This window comes from Ranitomeya imitator, chromosome 5 (assembly GCF_032444005.1).
Source record: "Ranitomeya imitator isolate aRanImi1 chromosome 5, aRanImi1.pri, whole genome shotgun sequence".
NCBI classification, from domain to species: Eukaryota; Metazoa; Chordata; class Amphibia; order Anura; family Dendrobatidae; genus Ranitomeya; species Ranitomeya imitator.
Genome location: NC_091286.1, coordinates 708,902,573 through 708,916,159, shown reverse-complemented (window position 1 = coordinate 708,916,159; position 13,587 = coordinate 708,902,573). Strand labels below are relative to the sequence as shown.

The window sequence follows — 13,587 nt, the reverse complement described above, 5'->3', positions numbered from 1 at the left end:
CCCCATCCTGTCATGTGCTGCTCCATCCTGCATCCCCATCCTGACATGTGCTGCTCCCATCCTGCATCCCCATCCTGACATGTGATGCTCCATCCTGCGTCCCCATCCTGTCATGTGCTGCTCCATCCTGCGCCCCCATTCTGTCATGTGCTGCTCCATCCTGCGCCCCCATTCTGTCATGTGCTGCTCCATCCTGCATCCTCATTCTGTCATGTGCTGCTCCCATCCTGCACCCCCATCCTGTCATGTGCTGATCCCATCCTGCGCCTCCGTTCTGTCATGTGCTGCTCCCATCCTGCGCCTCCATTCTGTCATTTGCTGCTCCCATCCTGTCATGTGCTGCTCCCATCCTGCGCCCCCGTTCTGTCATGTGCTGCTCCCATCCTGCGCCCCCGTTCTGTCATGTGCTGCTCCCATCCTGCGCCTCCATTCTGTCATTTGCTGCTCCCATCCTGTCATGTGCTGCTCCCATCCTGCGCCCGTTCTGTCATGTGCTGCTCCCATCCTGCGCCCGTTCTGTCATGTGCTGCTGCCATCCTGCGCCCGTTCTGTCATGTGCTGCTGCCATCCTGTGCCCGTTCTGTCATGTGCTGCTGCCATCCTGCGCCCGTTCTGTCATGTGCTGCTGCCATCCTGCCTCCGTTCTGTCATGTGCTGCTCCCATCCTGCGCCACCATTGTATGATATGCCCCCCATAAGACGCTCCAGTGTCTATGCCCCCGTATGCTGCTGCCATATAAAAAAAAAAACCATACTCACCTATCGTCCGGCTCCACTGCAGGTGTGTCTTCAAGAAAATGGCGCCAGAAAGCGCGGACTGCGCAGGCGCCGATTCCGGCAGCAGGAATCGGCGCCTGCGCAGTCCGCGCTTTCCGGCGCCACTTTCTTGAAGACACATTCCGGCTCCTCTGCCTGTGACTGGTTGTCAGAGGGCGGCGCCGGCGCGCATTAAGCGCGTCTCGCGCCCTCTGAACTGTCACAGCAGAGGAGCCGGGAGACGGAGCCGCACGCAGCGCTGGAACGGGAAAAGGTGAATATACTTACCCTCCTGGCGGTCCCTGACTCTCCGGTGGAGATCGCGGTATGCGTTCAGTGTTTGCGCATACCGCGATCTCCTGGGAGCGTCACTCTGTGGGGGCCAGACTGCGCCGGCGCTTGCGCCTGCGCAGTCTATAAAGGCTTCGGACAGAGTGACGCTCCCAGCGTTATATTATAGATCCCTGCAGTTTGTGGTATATTGAAGAGCAGTGGGATAATTAAAATAAGCCCCTGCTGTAAACTAAGAGGTCAATAGCCTTGTGTGTGTTTTTCCATCACATTGTCGCAGTGGAGGGATAACGAAGATAAGCCCCCCTGCACCTGTGATAGCCGTCTGTTGGCCTAAAGTCACCTCGATCCGTGACATGGGGGTGATGGTCACGGTGTGAATCGTGATAATTGGTGGCAGCGTTCTGCATTCGTGACAGTGTGGCTGTCCAATAACTTGCCCACTAATGTTTTATTGGGGACTGATTTGGGGAGGATGGTTGCATACTATGTCCCTGACTCCCCTCCCTGATCGAATGCTGATGATAGCAATGGGAAATTGCATGTGTTACCTGACAATATTTTACCACTTAATGATGTACCTGGTAATCATTTCTCTGAAAATGCCGAGGGTAATACACATGATGCTGCTGATGAAAATGTGCATGTGTTACCTGCTAAACATTTATTTCCTAAGAATGATGTGTTCACAGGTACAGGAGTGCTCAGCCACGTCACTCTGCGCCATAAGTAGCATTGCCCCTGGAGTGTTGGGGGTGGATGGGGAGGTAGAGCCCATAGCAGCGCCGGCTGATGGGCCTGTAGAAACCCCCGGGGAGACAGCCTACGTAGCTGCTGTCACCCGCAGTCAGAGTGCCCGGAACGCAGATAACTGTCGGCCTTCCGGACCCTCCTCAGTCATCACTGTGACTGAACCAGAGGTGGACCCAGAGCAGGTCCAAGAGGGTTCCCGTGGGGAAGGGGCCCTGACATCGCTTCTGGCTTCCCCTAGCCAGGAGTTTCAGGCCGCTCTGCACACAGATGCGAGCCTAGAGAGTTTGAGACAACTTGCCGAGACGCCCACCTCCGTGACTGATAAGGAGAGGGTGTTCTGGGAACGAGGAAGGTTGTACCGGGAGACAGTACCCGGAGAATCCCAAAAGGAGTGGTTGAGGGAAAGACAGCTGGTCGTCCCGCAGCAATTTCGGGGTGAGTTGTTGCGGATTGCCCATGAGATCCTGCTAGCTGGACACTTGGGGATCAGCAAAACTAAGGCCCGGCTGTCTCAATACATCTATTGGCCTAAGATGGGGACAGATGTGTCAAACTACTGCCGCTCCTGTATCACCTGTCAAAGAGTGGGGAAGGCTGGGCCTGCTATTAAGGCTCCCCTGATCCCTTTACCAGTGATAGAGGAGCCTTTCCAGACAATCGCGGTGGACATTGTGGGCCCGCTGGCCGTCCCCAGCAGCTCTGGAAAGCAATACATCCTTACTGTGGTAGACTACGCTACCCGGTACCCAGAGGTAGTAGCTCTGTCGTCAACTAGGGCAGATAAGGTGGCAGATGCCATGTTGGCTATCTTTTCACGTGTAGGATTTCCCAGGGAAATACTTACTGATCAAGGGACCCAATTCATGTCTCGCCTAATGGAGGCTCTCTGTAAGAGAATGCAGGTGAAGCACCTGGTATCGAGTGTGTATCACCCGCAGACCAATGGCTTGTGTGAACGCTTCAATGGTACCCTCAAACAGATGCTACGCATGCTGGTTGAGACTCAAGGGCGCGACTGGGAGCGGTACCTCCCACACCTGCTGTCCGCTTACCGAGAGGTTCCGCAGGCCTCGACGGGGTTCTCCCCCTTCGAGCTCCTGTACGGCAGGCGAGTCCGGGGACCCCTTGGGTTGGTAAGAGAATCCTGGGAAGAGGAGCCGAACCCTTCTGAAGTGTCCATAGTGGAGTATGTCATGCGCTTCCGTGACAACATGCAGACCTTGACGCAGTTGGTGCATGACAACATGACGCAGGCTCAGGCTGATCAGAAGCACTGGTACACGACCGGAACGCCCGAGAGCGGACCTACCACGTGGGTCAAAAGGTGTGGGTGCTGGTCCCCGTACCAATGGATAAGCTCCAGGCAGCCTGGGAAGGTCCGTATATCGTCCACCAACAGCTCAACACGGTCACCTACGTGGTCACACTTGACCACGCTCGGGGTAGGCGAAAGGACGTTCATGTCAATATGATGAAGGCTCATCATGAATGTGAAGCCTACATCCTACTGGTCTGCAGTCTGCCCAAAGACAAGGAGGAAGACCCCCTCCTGGACATGCTGGCCCAAGCTAAGGCCGGTGGGTCCAACGAGGACATGGAGGTAAGCGCCTTGTTAACCAGACCACAGCGGTCGCAGTTACGGACCACGCTGGAACCCTTCCAGGACATGTTCTCCAACCGACCTGAAAGGAATGAGTTGGCAGTCCACGAGGTGGACACCGGAAATCATGCCCCACTAGGGCGAACACCCTATCGAATCTCTGACCAGGTGCAGCAGGTTATGCGCCAGGAGATCGATGAGATGTTACAGCTGGGGGTGATTCAACGATCAAAGAGAGCGTGGACTACAGGGGCTCAACACCATCACAGCCTCTGACACGCACCCAATGCCGCGCATCGAGGAGCTGCTTGAGAGGCTAGCTGGCGCAGAATATCTGACCATAATGGATCTGTGTCAAGGATACTGGCAGATTCCCCTGAGCCTGAGGCGCAGGAGAAGTCCACCTTTATCACATCCTTTGGACTGTATGAGTCCACGATCATGCCCTTTGCCATGAAGAATGCACCTTCCACGTTGCAGCGGATGGTCAACCTCCTGCTTCAGGGACTGGAGAAGTACGCGGTGGCATACTTGGATGATATTGCCATCTTCAGTTCCTCCTGAGACGAACACCTGCAGCATCTTGAGGAGGTACTCAGGCGAAATCACCAAGCTGGTCTGACCACCAAGCCGGGAAAGTGCCAGACGGGCATGAGGGAGGTCCACTACCTGGGGCACCGAGTAGGCGGGGGCTCCATGAAGGCAGAGCATGGCAATGCAGATGGGTTGTCTCGCTGGGGCAAACCTGCTGAAGTGCGCATGGAGGAGTATCGTGAGGTTCTGCCTCCGTAGCACGATCAAAAAGGGGGAGGTGTCATGATAATATGAATATGCCATGTTTTAGCATCTACCTAGTAGTTCCATGGCTTACCAGATACATGCTGTGGGCCTTTCCGACCCCCCGCTTCCACTTCTCTTCTCTATCTGTGTGTGTAATCCAAAACCCCTCATTTCACCCCTCCCTCAAGAATTTATATGGCTTTACGCTGCACAGTCAGACTCCGTGAAAGTCCCTCATTCTTCCTCCCACCTGGTACTGGTTAAAACTGGTATACAAAGCATGAGCTTCTATTGTTCTTTGAAGGTTATATATATTGGCACCGATCAGCGCTAGAGATATAAGAATTATATATTCTGGATGTCCATCGAGGGATCTATAACTCCGTGAAATCGCTAGAAGCTAAACCCAACGAGTGCAAAGTGCGAATTTCTCCGGAAGTGGGTCATGTAATTACACCGCGTTTACACTTAAAAGAATCCCCCTGATGTGGGGCACATCCTGATCATTGTGTCTTTCTTATACGAGATTCATGCAGCGAGCTAGGCATAAAAATAGTTACCATAACTCGAAGTAAAGGGGAGATTTCAGCCTCTAAATGAGGTCACCACAGAGGGAGTGCCTTGGGTTTAGGCTAGGAAATAAGTGAGTGAAGCAGCAGTCTTCACGTATCTTTGTCTGGGGTCTAGCTGCTATACAGGGGTGATGCATCTGGATATATGCTCGCTCAACCCCCACAGCACACGGTCGGCCATGAGATAAGATGACATAACGAAATGTAAGTGATTTTTCAACGTTAATCCCATTTTATTTGTAATTGTATTGTACATATGATATTTGTCTCCTTGATAAAATCTTTTTATACCTCTAAATACTGCCTACCTTTTTTGGACTAAAATATAAAATGACTAGCTTGTCTCTCCTTGCTCTATAACGTACGGTCGCGTTTTCTGAAGAGAATTACGATGCTAATCTGGTTTGGCTCAGGACCCCTTAATAATTAGGAAATCGGAGCTGGTGGCAGAATTTGTCCTCTCCAATAGGAAGGCTTTGCAGCGACGGACGGCCTTGATAATTATTGTTCCCGCCTGAGTGGGAGTAGTTATATCGCTCTCACTGCAGTGTGCCCATTAGCCAATACATAGCAGGCACAGGGGGAGGATGGGGAGATGTACCAAGTATGCAGGGGGAGGAGGGACAGATGTACCCAGTATACAGGGGAGGAGGGAAAGATGTACCCCGTATACAGGGGAAAGGAGGGGCAGATGTACCCGTATACAGGGGGAGGAGGGACAGATGTACCCAGTATACAGGGAGAGGAGGGGCAGATGTATCCAGTATACAGGGGGAGGAGGGGCAGATGTACCCAGTATACAGGGGGAGGAGGGGCAGATGTACCCAGTATACAGGAGGAGGAGGGACAGATGTATCCAGTATACAGGAGGAGGGACAGATGTATCCAGTATACAGGGGGAGGAGGGACAGATGTATCCAGTATACAGGGGGAGGAGGGGCAGATGTACCCAGTATACAGGGGGAGGAGGGGCAGATGTATCCGGTATACAGGGGGAGGGACAGATGTACCCGGTATACAGGGGGAGGAGGGACAGATGTATCCGGTATACAGGGGGAGGAGGGACAGATGTATCCAGTATACAGGAGGAGGGACAGATGTATCCAGTATACAGGGGGAGGAGGGACAGATGTATCCAGTATACAGGGGGAGGAGGGGCAGATGTACCCAGTATACAGGGGGAGGAGGGGCAGATGTATCCGGTATACAGGGGGAGGGACAGATGTACCCGGTATACAGGGGGAGGAGGGACAGATGTATCCGGTATACAGGGGGAGGAGGGACAGATGTATCCGGTATACAGGGGGAGGAGGGGCAGATGTATCCGGTATACAGGGGGGAGGAGGGACAGATGTACCCGGTATACAGGGGGAGGAGGGGCAGATGTATCCGGTATACAGGGGGAGGAGGGGCAGATGTATCCGGTATACAGGGGGAGGAGGGGCAGATGTATCCGGTATACAGGAGGAGGAGGGACAGATGTACCCGGTATACAGGAGGAGGAGGGACAGATGTACCCGGTATACAGGGGGAGGAGGGACAGATGTATCCGGTATACAGGGGGGAGGAGGGACAGATGTATCCGGTATACAGGGGGGAGGAGGGGCAGATGTATCCGGTATACAGGGGGAGGAGGGACAGATGTATCCAGTATACAGGGGGAGGAGGGGACAGATGTACCCAGTATACAGGGGGAGGAGGGGCAGATGTATCCAGTATACAGGGGGAGGAGGGACAGATGTATCCAGTATACAGGGGTAGGAGGGGCAGATGTACCCAGTATACAGGAGGAGGGGCAGATGTATCCAGTATACAGGGGGAGGAGGGGCAGATGTATCCAGTATACAGGGGGAGGAGGGACAGATGTATCCAGTATACAGGGGGAGGAGGGGCAGATGTATCCAGTATACAGGGGGAGGAGGGGCAGATGTACCCAGTATACAGGAGGAGGAGGGGCAGATGTACCCAGTATACAGGGGGAGGAGGGGCAGATGTATCCAGTATACAGGGGGGAGGAGGGGCAGATGTATCCAGTATACAGGGGGAGGAGGGACAGATGTATCCAGTATACAGGGGGAGGAGGGGCAGATGTATCCAGTATACAGGGGGAGGAGGGGCAGATGTATCCAGTATACAGGGGGAGGAGGGGCAGATGTATCCAGTATACAGGAGGAGGAGGGGCAGATGTATCCAGTATACAGGGGGAGGAGGAGGGGCAGATGTATCCAGTATACAGGGGAAGGAGGGGCAGATGTATCCAGTATACAGGGGAAGGAGGGGCAGATGTATCCAGTATACAGGGGGAGGAGGGGCAGATGTATCCAGTATACAGGGGGAGGAGGGACAGATGTATCCAGTATACAGGGGGAGGAGGGACAGATGTATCCAGTATACAGGGGGAGGAGGGGACAGATGTACCCAGTATACAGGGGGAGGAGGGACAGATGTACCCAGTATACAGGGGGAGGAGGGGCAGATGTACCCAGTATACAGGGGGAGGAGGGGCAGATGTACCCAGTATACAGGGGGAGGAGGGACAGATGTATCCAGTATACAGGAGGAGGAGGGGCAGATGTACCCAGTATACAGGAGGGAGGAGGGGCAGATGTATCCAGTATACAGGGGGAGGAGGGGCAGATGTATCCAGTATACAGGAGGAGGAGGGGCAGATGTATCCAGTATACAGGAGGAGGAGGGGCAGATGTATCCAGTATACAGGGGAAGGAGGGGCAGATGTATCCAGTATACAGGGGAAGGAGGGGCAGATGTATCCAGTATACAGGGGGAGGAGGGGCAGATGTATCCAGTATACAGGGGGAGGAGGGACAGATGTATCCAGTATACAGGGGGAGGAGGGACAGATGTATCCAGTATACAGGGGGAGGAGGGGCAGATGTATCCAGTATACAGGAGGAGGGGCAGATGTATCCAGTATACAGGAGGAGGAGGGACAGATGTATCCAGTATACAGGAGGAGGAGGGGCAGATGTATCCAGTATACAGGGGGAGGAGGGACAGATGTATCCAGTATACAGGGGGAGGAGGGACAGATGTATCCAGTATACAGGAGGAGGAGGGACAGATGTATCCAGTATACAGGGGGAGGAGGGGCAGATGTATCCAGTATACAGGGGGAGGAGGGGCAGATGTATCCGGTATACAGGAGGAGGAGGGGCAGATGTATCCAGTATACAGGGGGAGGAGGGGCAGATGTATCCAGTATACAGGAGGAGGAGGGGCAGATGTATCCAGTATACAGGAGGAGGAGGGACAGATGTATCCAGTATACAGGGGGAGGAGGGGCAGATGTATCCAGTATACAGGAGGAGGACGGACAGATGTATCCAGTATACAGGAGGAGGAGGGGCAGATGTATCCAGTATACAGGGGGAGGAGGGGCAGATGTATCCAGTATACAGGGGGAGGAGGGGCAGATGTATCCAGTATACAGGGGGAGGAGGGGCAGATGTACCCAGTATACAGGAGGAGAAGGGGCAGATGTATCCAGTATACAGGGGGAGGAGGGGCAGATGTACCCAGTATACAGGGGGAGGAGGGACAGATGTATCCAGTATACAGGAGGAGGAGGGGCAGATGTATCCAGTATACAGGGGGAGGAGGGGCAGATGTATCCGGTATACAGGGGGAGGAGGGACAGATGTACCCAGTATACAGGGGGAGGAGGGGCAGATGTACCCAGTATACAGGGGGAGGAGGGGCAGATGTATCCAGTATACAGGGGGAGGAGGGACAGATGTATCCAGTATACAGGGGGAGGAGGGGACAGATGTACCCAGTATACAGGGGGAGGAGGGGCAGATGTATCCGGTATACAGGGGGAGGAGGGACAGATGTATCCGGTATACAGGGGGAGGAGGGACAGATGTATCCAGTATACAGGGGGAGGAGGGACAGATGTATCCAGTATACAGGGGGAGGAGGGACAGATGTATCCAGTATACAGGAGGAGGAGGGGCAGATGTACCCAGTATACAGGGGGAGGAGGGACAGATGTATCCAGTATACAGGGGGAGGAGGGACAGATGTATCCAGTATACAGGGGGAGGAGGGGCAGATGTATCCAGTATACAGGGGGAGGAGGGGCAGATGTATCCGGTATACAGGGGGAGGAGGGACAGATGTATCCAGTATACAGGGGGAGGAGGGACAGATGTATCCAGTATACAGGGGGAGGAGGGGACAGATGTACCCAGTATACAGGGGGAGGAGGGGACAGATGTACCCAGTATACAGGGGGAGGAGGGACAGATGTACCCAGTATACAGGGGGAGGAGGGGCAGATGTATCCGGTATACAGGGGGAGGAGGGACAGATGTATCCGGTATACAGGGGGAGGAGGGACAGATGTATCCGGTATACAGGAGGAGGAGGGGCAGATGTACCCAGTATACAGGGGGAGGAGGGACAGATGTATCCAGTATACAGGGGGAGGAGGGACAGATGTATCCAGTATACAGGGGGAGGAGGGGCAGATGTATCCAGTATACAGGGGGAGGAGGGGCAGATGTATCCGGTATACAGGGGGAGGAGGGACAGATGTATCCAGTATACAGGGGGAGGAGGGACAGATGTATCCAGTATACAGGGGGAGGAGGGGACAGATGTACCCAGTATACAGGGGGAGGAGGGGACAGATGTACCCAGTATACAGGGGGAGGAGGGACAGATGTATCCAGTATACAGGGGGAGGAGGGGCAGATGTACCCAGTATACAGGGGGAGGAGGGGCAGATGTATCCAGTATACAGGGGGAGGAGGGACAGATGTATCCAGTATACAGGGGGAGGAGGGGACAGATGTACCCAGTATACAGGGGGAGGAGGGGCAGATGTATCCGGTATACAGGGGGAGGAGGGACAGATGTATCCAGTATACAGGGGGAGGAGGGGCAGATGTATCCAGTATACAGGAGGAGGAGGGGCAGATGTATCCAGTATACAGGGGGAGGAGGGGCAGATGTATCCAGTATACAGGGGGAGGAGGGGCAGATGTATCCGGTATACAGGGGGAGGAGGGACAGATGTATCCAGTATACAGGGGGAGGAGGGGACAGATGTACCCAGTATACAGGGGGAGGAGGGGACAGATGTACCCAGTATACAGGGGGAGGAGGGGACAGATGTACCCAGTATACAGGGGGAGGAGGGGCAGATGTATCCGGTATACAGGGGGAGGAGGGACAGATGTATCCAGTATACAGGGGGAGGAGGGACAGATGTATCCAGTATACAGGGGGAGGAGGGGACAGATGTATCCAGTATACAGGGGGAGGAGGGGACAGATGTACCCAGTATACAGGGGGAGGAGGGGCAGATGTATCCGGTATACAGGGGGAGGAGGGACAGATGTATCCAGTATACAGGGGGAGGAGGGGACAGATGTACCCAGTATACAGGGGGAGGAGGGGCAGATGTATCCAGTATACAGGGGGAGGAGGGACAGATGTATCCAGTATACAGGGGGAGGAGGGGCAGATGTATCCAGTATACAGGGGGAGGAGGGGCAGATGTATACAGGGGGAGGAGGGGCAGATGTATCCGGTATACAGGGGGAGGAGGGACAGATGTATCCAGTATACAGGGGGAGGAGGGACAGATGTATCCAGTATACAGGAGGAGGAGGGACAGATGTACCCAGTATACAGGAGGGAGGAGGGGCAGATGTATCCAGTATACAGGGGGAGGAGGGGCAGATGTATCCAGTATACAGGGGGAGGAGGGGCAGATGTATCCAGTATACAGGAGGGAGGAGGGACAGATGTATCCAGTATACAGGGGGAGGAGGGACAGATGTATCCAGTATACAGGAGGAGGAGGGGCAGATGTATCCAGTATACAGGGGGAGGAGGGGCAGATGTATCCAGTATACAGGAGGAGGAGGGACAGATGTATCCAGTATACAGGGGGAGGAGGGGCAGATGTATCCGGTATACAGGGGGAGGAGGGGCAGATGTATCCAGTATACAGGAGGAGGAGGGGCAGATGTATCCAGTATACAGGGGAAGGAGGGGCAGATGTATCCAGTATACAGGGGGAGGAGGGGCAGATGTATCCAGTATACAGGGGGAGGAGGGACAGATGTACCCGGTATACAGGGGGAGGAGGGACAGATGTATCCAGTATACAGGGGGAGGAGGGACAGATGTACCCGGTATACAGGGGGAGGAGGGACAGATGTATCCAGTATACAGGGGGAGGAGGGGCAGATGTATCCAGTATACAGGAGGAGGGGCAGATGTATCCGGTATACAGGGGGAGGAGGGGCAGATGTATCCAGTATACAGGAGGAGGAGGGGCAGATGTATCCAGTATACAGGGGAAGGAGGGGCAGATGTACCCAGTATACAGGGGGAGGAGGGGCAGATGTATCCAGTATACAGGGGGAGGAGGGACAGATGTACCCGGTATACAGGGGGAGGAGGGACAGATGTATCCAGTATACAGGGGGAGGAGGGACAGATGTACCCGGTATACAGGGGGAGGAGGGACAGATGTATCCAGTATACAGGGGGAGGAGGGGCAGATGTATCCAGTATACAGGAGGAGGGGCAGATGTATCCAGTATACAGGGGGGAGGAGGGGCAGATGTATCCGGTATACAGGGGGAGGAGGGACAGATGTACCCGGTATACAGGGGGAGGAGGGACAGATGTATCCAGTATACAGGGGGAGGAGGGACAGATGTACCCAGTATACAGGGGGAGGAGGGGCAGATGTATCCGGTATACAGGGGGAGGAGGGGCAGATGTATCCGGTATACAGGGGGAGGAGGGGACAGATGTACCCAGTATACAGGGGGAGGAGGGGCAGATGTATCCGGTATACAGGGGGAGGAGGGGCAGATGTATCCAGTATACAGGGGGAGGAGGGGCAGATGTATCCGGTATACAGGGGGAGGAGGGGCAGATGTATCCAGTATACAGGGGGAGGAGGGGCAGATGTATCCAGTATACAGGGGGAGGAGGGACAGATGTACCCAGTATACAGGGGGAGGAGGGGCAGATGTATCCAGTATACAGGGGGAGGAGGGACAGATGTACCCAGTATACAGGGGGAGGAGGGACAGATGTATCCGGTATACAGGGGGAGGAGGGACAGATGTACCCGGTATACAGGGGGAGGAGGGGACAGATGTACCCGGTATACAGGAGGAGGAGGGGCAGATGTATCCAGTATACAGGGGGAGGAGGGGCAGATGTACCCAGTATACAGGGGGAGGAGGGGCAGATGTACCCAGTATACAGGGGGAGGAGGGGCAGATGTACCCAGTATACAGGAGGGAGGAGGGGCAGATGTATCCAGTATACAGGGGGGAGGAGGGACAGATGTATCCAGTATACAGGGGGGAGGAGGGGCAGATGTATCCAGTATACAGGGGGAGGAGGGACAGATGTACCCAGTATACAGGGGGAGGAGGGGACAGATGTACCCAGTATACAGGGGGAGGAGGGGACAGATGTATCCAGTATACAGGGGGAGGAGGGGACAGATGTACCCAGTATACAGGGGGAGGAGGGGCAGATGTATCCGGTATACAGGGGGAGGAGGGACAGATGTATCCAGTATACAGGGGGAGGAGGGGACAGATGTACCCAGTATACAGGGGGAGGAGGGGCAGATGTATCCAGTATACAGGGGGAGGAGGGACAGATGTATCCAGTATACAGGGGGAGGAGGGGCAGATGTATCCAGTATACAGGGGGAGGAGGGGCAGATGTATACAGGGGGAGGAGGGGCAGATGTATCCGGTATACAGGGGGAGGAGGGACAGATGTATCCAGTATACAGGGGGAGGAGGGACAGATGTATCCAGTATACAGGAGGAGGAGGGACAGATGTACCCAGTATACAGGAGGGAGGAGGGGCAGATGTATCCAGTATACAGGGGGAGGAGGGGCAGATGTATCCAGTATACAGGGGGAGGAGGGGCAGATGTATCCAGTATACAGGGGGAGGAGGGGCAGATGTATCCAGTATACAGGGGGAGGAGGGGCAGATGTACCCAGTATACAGGGGGAGGAGGGGCAGATGTACCCAGTATACAGGGGGAGGAGGGACAGATGTATCCAGTATACAGGGGGAGGAGGGGCAGATGTATCCAGTATACAGGGGGAGGAGGGGCAGATGTACCCAGTATACAGGAGGAGGAGGGGCAGATGTATCCAGTATACAGGAGGAGGAGGGGCAGATGTATCCGGTATACAGGGGGAGGAAGGACAGATGTATCCAGTATACAGGGGGAGGAGGGGCAGATGTATCCAGTATACAGGAGGAGGAGGGGCAGATGTATCCAGTATACAGGAGGAGGAGGGGCAGATGTACCCAGTATACAGGGGGAGGAGGGGCAGATGTACCCAGTATACAGGGGGAGGAGGGGCAGATGTATCCGGTATACAGGGGGAGGAGGGGCAGATGTACCCAGTATACAGGAGGAGGAGGGGCAGATGTACCCAGTATACAGGGGGAGGAGGGGCAGATGTATCCAGTATACAGGAGGAGGAGGGGCAGATGTACCCAGTATACAGGGGGAGGAGGGGCAGATGTACCCAGTATACAGGGGGAGGAGGGGCAGATGTACCCAGTATACAGGGGGAGGAGGGGCAGATGTATCCAGTATACAGGGGGAGAAGGGACAGATGTATCCAGTATACAGGAGGAGGAGGGGCAGATGTATCCAGTATACAGGGGGAGGAGGGACAGATGTATCCAGTATACAGGGGGAGGAGGGACAGATGTATCCAGTATACAGGAGGAGGAGGGGCAGATGTATCCAGTATACAGGGGGAGGAGGGACAGATGTATCCAGTATACAGGGG

General features: G+C 54.8%; 1 protein-coding gene across 1 annotated transcript in view; it reads right to left on the bottom strand.

Annotated features, from left to right (window-relative positions):
• The window catches only part of IFT172 (intraflagellar transport 172), a 115,672-nt gene that overhangs the window by 100,988 nt on the left and 1,097 nt on the right, over positions 1–13,587 (bottom strand). The gene's annotated exons all lie outside the window — the stretch shown is intronic.